We start from the raw sequence: 9,190 nt of genomic DNA, 5'->3' as shown, positions 1-9,190 counted from the left end.
GACACTCAATACACTTTGTGTGACGCATATTAAAGCTGGTTAAGTGCTAATTCTGCCCTCTTCATGGACTGGCCACACTCACTCTAAAATCAGGCATTTGGAAACCCCCCTCTAGAAATCCTGCGTTTGCCACTGAGTATGTTAATTCTAAGAGGAGTATATCATTGTATGTATGTGTATGTGTGAATATTTAGAGAGCACAAGAGAGAGATCAAGTATGAATTGAAGAAAAGTAGTTATTATCACAGTCCTATCTATTAGATAACTCTGTATGTGGCTCTGTAGCTGCAGTGGAACTACAAGTGGCAGCATGACAAACCTGCCTGTAACAAGACATGCTGTGACTTGTATTTCCACAAGCTTGATGAGTCAGGGTCTGCTGCACTCACCCGCTCCACCTCTCTCTCTACCTACCCGGACCTGAGGGCAAGGCCGCAACTAGGGGGGGGCTGGAGGTGCACGTGCACCGGGTGCGCCGCTGCAACCGGCCCCAGTGTCCTCCAGCCCGGCGCCGCAGGGAGACTGCAAGCCGGACGCCCGCTGAGATGTTATTACCAGAGGGCGCCCAGCTCCTTCTCTGCAGCGCCGCGCTAGCTAGAGGCTGGAGTTCTCTCCTGAACTCCAGCTTCCGGCTCTCCCCACAGGCACTATGGGAGAGACGTCATGACGTCTCTCCCATAGTTCTGAGGAGCAGCCGGGGGGACCCAGGGGTAGGGAGAGGGCTGGCCAGCGCTATATAATCTCTGTCATGCAGGACACTGTGAGAGTGAGGAAATGGTGAGACATATTGGCTGGCGAGATGCATTAGGATATGAAAGCAGTGCAGCACCGTGGGTGATGCCAGCTGCAGAGAGTTCCCTCCTCCAGAAATGCACAGCTACTGTACCGTAACTATCGGGTTGGCCCTGCTAACTCCAGTATTGAACTAAAAGTATGAATGAGACCTGTCATTTCCTAGGGGTCTATGATGCGCTGTACAGGCATACAGCCAATATGGTGATAGTGAAAAGTGATGTAATAAAAAAATGCTTTATTAGTATGGGCTAAAGTTCTGCCTAGGGGCGGGCACCGAGAAACCTTGCACTGGCCCATCCTGTATTGCCTAAAGCCGGGTACACACTAGACGATATGACGTCTGATCCGGTGCGACATCATGCAGGGACGACGGGTGATATCATCAGCTGGGGCCATGCTGCCATCGCTCCCGGAATTGGCAAGTGTGTATGCACTTGACCTCCGCCAGGTGCCGTCGCGAATGAGATCATTTAGTGTGTACCCAGCATTACACAATTCTGGAGAGTGCCATTCCTCCCTCCTTTTTTTTCTAATGATATATTATTTGTACTTCAGAATTACATGACATCACCTAAAGGTGGATACATACTATGGGATATATCTTGTGATCGACCATCGTATAGTGTGTTCTGGCAAATCCACTCGATTCATTGTTTGATGAATTGGGTGGTTGTATCGCCCCATCTGTTGTGCTGCACATTAGATAGGATGAGTCCATGGACGACGCTGTGATGTTACTTGAAGCATGTAATGATATATCGCATTGTTGCACGGCAGATCACGTAGAGTGTATTGCGATGTGATATATCGTTACATTGCGTAGCACCATTGGTCAGTTGTGTACCCAGCTTTAAACACAGTAGCCCAGAAAACAGCAGCAAGTTCAGCTGAGCAGGTCACTGGGAGCCTGTTTCTGAATCGGACGGATGTGGAATTTTGGGTACAACTCTTGGGTTTCAGCAGACTGTGTATGCGCCATAGAAAGAAATCGGTGACTGCGCATGCTCTGGATCAGACATACGCACATAGACAGAGATTGGAAGAGAGAGTGTCTGATGAACCACACTTTCCGTGAAACGGGTGTTTCTAGGTAGTAACGGGGCGGTGTCCATGCGATCGTACATAACTGTACCATCTCCTGGGAGTGTTAAGAACAACTATTTAATAGTTATACAAAAATATATATATATATTTCTTCAGGGTCCATAGGCTCCACAGAGAGAACTTGGGGTGTATGTGAAGGATCTGGATCCGGGCACCACGCAGTTAAAGCTTTCAGCTCCCAGGATACACTGGTCCATCCTCCCTATACCTCGCCCCGAGCCAGAGGCACCTCAGTTGCATTGGAGTCGGGTCACCTTTAATGCGGGGGGCTGCTTAACAGCCCTAAAGCTGTTTTCTTTTATGATTTTTGTTAGTTTATTCTACTACATTCAGAGCGCGCAGCAGCAGATTGTCCATAGGACGTCTGCACTGCTGCTCCATCACTCCTCCAGCGCAGCAATGCCAGTACTGATCTGGGGATCTCGGCGGGCCCCCGGGGTCTGTGCTATCCGGGCCCCGCGGGGGCACCCAGACTGTAGCCGGACGCAAGGGGACAGGTAAGGCGGGTCGCGTATTGGCAGTTATACCTCCGGTCTCAGGAGACAGATCGGAGGTGCTGAGTGTGGAAGCAGGCTCTAGCCCACACGATCCACTACTAGACCATCAGGGACATTTTGGTGAGGGAACCAGCGTCCCAGGGGTTAAACAACCAGCCAGGGGAGACAGCTTAATCCTTGTTTAAGTGGCTCCTCCCCTCGCCCTCAGGGCCTGATTCAGGCCCGCTCACGAGCGCTATGCGCTCGCAAGTGGGTCGATGGTGGCCCAGTGCGCATGCGCACGACGGAGCCGGCTCCATCATGCGCATGCGCGAGACCCAGATAGCAATGGGCAAACCGTCTCTCTGGGTATCGTACCAAAGGGGGCGTGCTGTCGATGTTGAGTGACAGCACGCCCCCTTTGGTGGGCGGGCCGAGGGCATGGCTGCCCAGACGGAGGCGTTCCCATGGGAACGCCTACCGTCTGGGGCCGGCCCCACTGACATCACAAGTTATGTCAGTTGGAGTGCTTTCGGCTCTGTTAGGGTCTCACAAGGGTCTCGTCGTAAGCCCGATGGTAGCGATGGTCTTGACCGTCGCAACCATCTTCCTGGCCGCTCGCTATAGCTGTGGGTGGTCACCCACAGTTATGCGAGCGGCCAGGAGACTGCTCTAAAAAAACAGAAGGCCGGCCCTGAATCAGGCCCTCAGCTCAGGGAGCCTTTCCTCTGAGGTCTGGCTTCTCTGAGCTGCTTCCTCCTACGACCACGCCCCCTGAGATCCTCGGCGGCCATTTTCTTGGTGATACAGCTGCAGATCTCTCAGGACAGCGCTTGGTCTAGGCCCCCCACATACCTCTCCCTTGGGTTAGTGTATATAGTGCTATAGCCTCCCCAGACACTGAGGGGGTCATTCAGACCCGGTCGTTAGCGCCGATGCGCTCGGACCGGGTCGATGGACCCCCACAGAGCATGCGCATGCGTGAGACCCGCTACGACCGACAGCATCGGTCGTAGCGGGTCTCGATCCAAAGGGGGCGAGCTGTCGATGTTGATTGACAGCTCGCCCCGTTTGGAAGGCAGGCCGGGGGAGTGGCAGCCCAAACGGGGGCGTTCCCGTGGGAACGCCTACCGTTTGGGGGCGGCCCCACTGACATCACTAGTGATGTCAGTGGAGAGCTTCCGGCTCAGACAGAGCTGAAAGCTCTCCGGGGCTTACGACAAGGGAGACCCTACCCTAGGGTCTCATCGTAAGCCCCGATGGTCGCGATGGTCTTGACCATCGCGACCATCACCTTAGGCGGTCGTAAGGCTGTGGGTGTTAACCCACAGCCATACCACCGCAAAGGAGGACGTCTTGAAAATTCAAGACGTCCTCCCCTCATTCAGACCGACCGCACGCTCTGTGCGACCGGCTCTGAATGAGGTCTTGAATCTGGGTGGTTGATTGTAGTGCCAATTTGCAGTGTAAATTCTGCATTGTATGTGATTTATGTTAGTGCTGCCTGTCTGTTCTTTTTATCTAACTGTCAGCATATATCTATACCTTTCCCCTAATTCTGCCCTAATACAGGTGTAGTTAGGGTGGTTCTTTTACCTCACATATATAAAAGATATTTGTGAGGTCTGTCACATACTGTTGTGTGCAGCACTGTGCCATATTTAGACAAAGACTCATGCAGCTTACCCAAGCGTCAGACAGGACCAGTGTTTCGCATATCTAGGCAGTGGGCTCGTGCAAGTTATCCAAGCATCAGTCAGGACCAATGTTTTGCAGTGTTTTTCTCTGACTATTACCGTAACATACAGGTGTATTCAGGGGTTTTTCTGTGCCTCACATCTATAGAACTAAGTATTTGTGAGGTTATCGCACGGGTAACTAAAGCTATAGAGAGCCGGACTGATGCACTTGAAGACTCTTTTCCCCAGAAGCTTATAGCGATCAGATGTCTTTTGTTGCTCACATTTGAGATGCAGCTTCCTATATTGGAGAAGCTTTATCCGTGACTGTATCTGTGTATGCCCGTGTACCCTGTGGCTGCGCTCATTGAAGGCAGATGTGGATTCCAAGAAAAGGCCTAGAAGGATCTTGTTTTGCTCTGACCTTGACAAGATTATAACCAAGTTGACAGCATCGAAAATGGCATTTCTGCCTGCAGCTTCTTCTACTACAAGGCCTTGGACTACATATTTTAAATCCTTTTCGTCTTCAAGGAAAACCTAAAGGCCAATCCTTTCCTAGGCAGTCGGTCTCCACGAGGGCCACCAAACTCAGGACTAAGCAAACCTGGAACACCAGATGCTCTGCTTCTAAACCAGAGGATGAACCCTTAGCCTGCCAGGACGGGCGGGCCTCCATCTGCGGAATCCCAGAGTGGGATGCCGACTTCTTCAGTTCGCCCAGTGCTTGAGTCAAACCACCACAGGGGCTTGGGTAGGAGAAGTGTTCTCTCATGGGTACACCCTCTCATTTCTCAGATGGGCCCCCACAAGTTTTTCTAACAGGCCCTCCTTCACACCCGAACAAGGCCTTACAAATCCAGAAAGCTATTCAGTCTTTGCTGCAAGCAGGGGTAATTATGCCAGTCCCACTATTTCAGCAAGGGACTGGTTATTATTCTACTTTCTTTCTGGTTCAGAAGCCGAATGGGTCTCATTGGCCTATCCTCAATCTCAAATCCCTGAACAAATTCCTAAAGGTGCCTAGGTTCAGGATGGAAACCCCACGATTCATCATCCTAGCTATGGAGCCTGGGGACTTTTTGGTATCACTGGATATTCAGGACGCGTGCCTGCATGTACCTATGGCGCCCTCTCATCAGCGTTATCTCCAGTTTGCTATACTACAGCAACTCTTTCAATTTCAGACTCTGGGCCTGATTCAGACCCGCTCGCGAGTGCTGAGCGCTCGCAAGCGGGTTCATGTTGGCCAAGTGCTCATGTGCATGAGGGAGCCGGCTCCGTCGTGCGCAAGACCCGCATAGCGACGGGCAAGCCGTCGCTATGGGTCTCGCACCAAAGGGGGCGTGGTGTTGATTTTGAGTGACAGCACGCCCCCTTTGGTGGGCGTGCCGGGGCGTTGCTTCCCAGACGGAGGCGTTCCCATCACAAGTGATGTCAGTGGCAGTGCTTTTGGCTCTGATAGAGCACTCCAGGGCTTGCGGCAGACGAGACCTACCACAAGGGTCTCATCGCAAGCCCATCTTGACCATCGCGATCATCTTTTTGGCTGCTCGCTATAGCTGTGGGTGGTCACCCACAGCTATGTGAGTGGCCAGGAGGCCACTCTAAAAAAAGGAGAGGGAGGGCACTGATTCAGAGCCAGCGCTCTGAAAGAGCGTCCGGCTCTGAATCAGGCCCTCTGCCCTTTGGACTGTCCACAGCTCCACGGGTGTTTACCAAAATTATGGCTAACATGGCGGCCCACCTGCGTGGTCAGGGCATCCAACTCCTACCATATCTGGATGACCTCCTGCTCTTAGCAGGATCCACATCTACAGCTAACCATTGCTTTCCTTCACAAGCACGGATGGTTAATCACCTGGAAAAAGTCCTCACTGAATCTCTGAATCTCTCACAGAGAATGATTCATCTGAGAGCCCTGCTGGATTCTCAGGATCAGAGAATCTTTCTGAAGTCAGACAAGATCTCCACACTTCAACTATGAGTGTGCAAATGTCTTCACAATTGCCGAGTGTCAATCCACTCAGCAATGCAAGTTCTGGGATCCATGGTGTCCACCTTCAACATGGTGGAATATGCTCAGTTCCATTCCAGGCCTTTGCAAAGGCTAATCCTCTCCAGATGGAACGGGTTGACACATCGGATCAAAGCTCAGACGATGGTGCTCTCTCCGGAGGTGCCTGTCTCAATCTTGGTAGCTACATACATCTCATCTAACTAAGGGTCGCCTCTTTGGATCCCGGACTAGGTAATCCAGTCTCTGGGGCTGGAGCGCAGTGACCGGTCCGCACTCCTTTCAGGGCTGTTGGACATCTGTCGAATCAACCCTGCCTATCAACATATTGGAACTTCGAGCTGTCTACAGGGCCCTCAAACTGGCCCAGCACATACTTCACGGAAAACTTGTACAGGTTCAGTGCAACAATGCTACAACAGTGGCTTACATCACAGGGAGGCAATCAAAGTTGGGCAGCAATGACAAGTGTGACGCATTCTGACATGGGCTGAGGGTCACCTCCCAGCCATGTCTGCTATGTTTCTTCCAGGAGTTCTCAATTGGAGATCAGAGTTCCTCAGCCTTTACGACGTGCATCCTGGGGAATGGGCTCTTCACCAAGAGGTATTTCAACTCCTAGTGAACAGATGGGGCCTCCCAGAGGTGGACCTCATGGTCTCCTGACACAACCACAAACTGCCAGTGTACAGGTCCAGAACAAGAGATGCCGAAGCAAGCTTGGTGGATGTTCTGTCAGTGAAGTGGACCATCCAGTTTGCAAGTTGCGGTCGCTCGCTGGCAAAAAGGGGCCGGATATTTAAATGAAGTGCTCGCACTGCCTCATGTAAGGACACCCACTATGTTTTAGCGAGCTACGGCAAAGTGGGGAAGCAATCGGTAAGCCGACTGCCTAAATACCGGCAGCCGGCTTCCCGACTCATATCCCGGCAAGGGTGAAATGCCGGGCGTCTAGATGTAGACGCCCGCATTTCTCCGACGCATCCCGATCGTAGTGATGCCGGGCGCCGCGAGCAGACAGCCGCGGGGGGGGAGGGTTAGGTTTAGGGCTCCCGGGGGGGACTTAGGGTTAGGCACCCCCCGGGAGGGTAAGGGTTAGGCTAGGGGGAGGGAGGGTTAGGCACCCCCGGGGGGCACTTAGGGTTAGGCACCCCCCTGGGGGACTTAGGTTTAGGCAGCAGGGAAGGGGGTGGTTAGGGTTAGGCACCCCTAAGGAGGGTTAGGGTTAGGGGGGTTAGGTTAGTACATACTTACCTATCCACGATCGGGATTTCCAGCGCTGTCGGGCTTCCGCTGCTTCTAACTCTGCTCTTGTCGGGCTGCCGCTGACGGGAATCGAACCGCCGGCCATTCCGCAAAGTGCGCTCGCAAGTGTCTAAAGACGCCCCCCATGCCACTCGCAGCACATAACTTCTCAGGGAAATGAAGGATTAATCTGGAGCATTGAGAGCCATCAGAGCTGCTCGCAGCCCTTGGGGTTGCCTTAGCCTGCCGCAAGCACAGCGATCAGTACGGGCTGAAATACATGCAGGTGACGTATACAATGACGCTACTTTGCTAATTATGCACACCCTTTAAACTGCGTTTTGGCGGCCTGACACGCCTGCATTCGCACATCCACTCCCCCGTTCACAAGCACCTTCCCCCGTTACCACCCACAATCTGTCACTCAAAGCAGCGACCTGATAGTGGCTTATGAGCAACCAAAATCAGATCGCAGTGAATGGCTTGCACACACGCATTGTGAATTATACGCATGTGCAGATGGGCGAAAATCGCTCAGAGCGAGCGATCGAGTCTTAGCGAGCGGGTCTGAATGAGGTCCTATATGTGTACTACATAAATAACTGGTAATAAATAAATTACCTACATATAAATACTCTCATGATAATCAATAATAAGGACGGGATGCACTAACTTCGGAGGTGTGACTGCATTCCCAATATGTTTTGCTATCAGGAGCTTGTATTCAATAAGCAACGTGTTGCCTAATAGAAGACTAAAGATGTGTCCACATGCATCTATCCTCCGTGTGCTACAAGTCGCGTTACACATAACGTGTGAGCGCCATGTGTGACTCACTAGCACCCAGCGTCTTTTTGTGCAACATTTTCCGCTCAGTGACTAGAACGCACAAGCAGCTTGTGTTGAGTAAAATGATATGCGGCATACCAATATTGTGTGCGACTGCAGGTGTATATGCATGCGTAACACTTCGTTACAGTGTCACAGGTTAGAAGGGCTGATTATCGCACAAGGAAGTAATATGTATGTGGTCACATCTGTATGGGCTTCTTTCTGCAAAAGCCAAAAAGTGGCGTCACAAAGCAAGGAACATCATTAGAAGGGGCATTGGAACCCAGGTTTCCCACCTTTTGAGGAGATATCTTAAACGGCACCCATACAAGGTGCGATAAAGCAGCTGATCTGACGCATTGGTAAGATTTGGCTGCTATATCGCACCGTGTATGGACGTGATGTCGGATTGCGCACTCGTGAGGTTGTACATCGCACCCCCTGATCTGAATGCAGGTTCAGTCGATCAGGGAATGCGATGCGAGATCCCATGCAGCGCTATGCAGGTGGGGGTGGGGGGAGGCGGCATATTGGACAGGCGGCCACCCGATCGCACCGCGTGTAGGGAATGGCCGATATGTCGGACGTCTGATCCACCGTCACGTCGCACCCTGGCATGGAAGAAGGGCAGAGCTGTGGTAACTGCAACAAATTGAGAAACCTTTCACATCAAGGATACCGCATTTTATTTATTTATTTATTACCAGTTATTTATATAGTGCACACATATTCCGCAGCGCTTTACAGAGAATATTTGGCCATTCACATCAGTCCCTGCCCCAGTGGAGCTTACAATCTATATTCCCTATCACATGCGCACACACATACATGCTAGGGTTAATTTGTGTTGTGAGCCAATTAACCTACCAGTATATCTTTGGAGTGTGGGAGGAAACCGGATTTTGTCTTGTACCTGGAGGAAACCCACACAAGCACAGGGAGAACATAGAGGTCACTCAGCATTTGCACAGGTGTAATCATTACTCACTGACACATTTTAAAAGGTCCACAGGTGGATCTAATTATTTCTCTTGATTCAGTGT

The sequence above is a fragment of the Taudactylus pleione genome, unplaced genomic scaffold (assembly GCF_031769625.1).
Source record: "Taudactylus pleione unplaced genomic scaffold, aTauple2 ptg000535l, whole genome shotgun sequence".
NCBI lineage: Eukaryota > Metazoa > Chordata > Amphibia > Anura > Myobatrachidae > Taudactylus > Taudactylus pleione.
The sequence above is the reverse complement of the archived record's forward strand: the minus strand, read 5'-3'. Positions refer to the sequence as shown.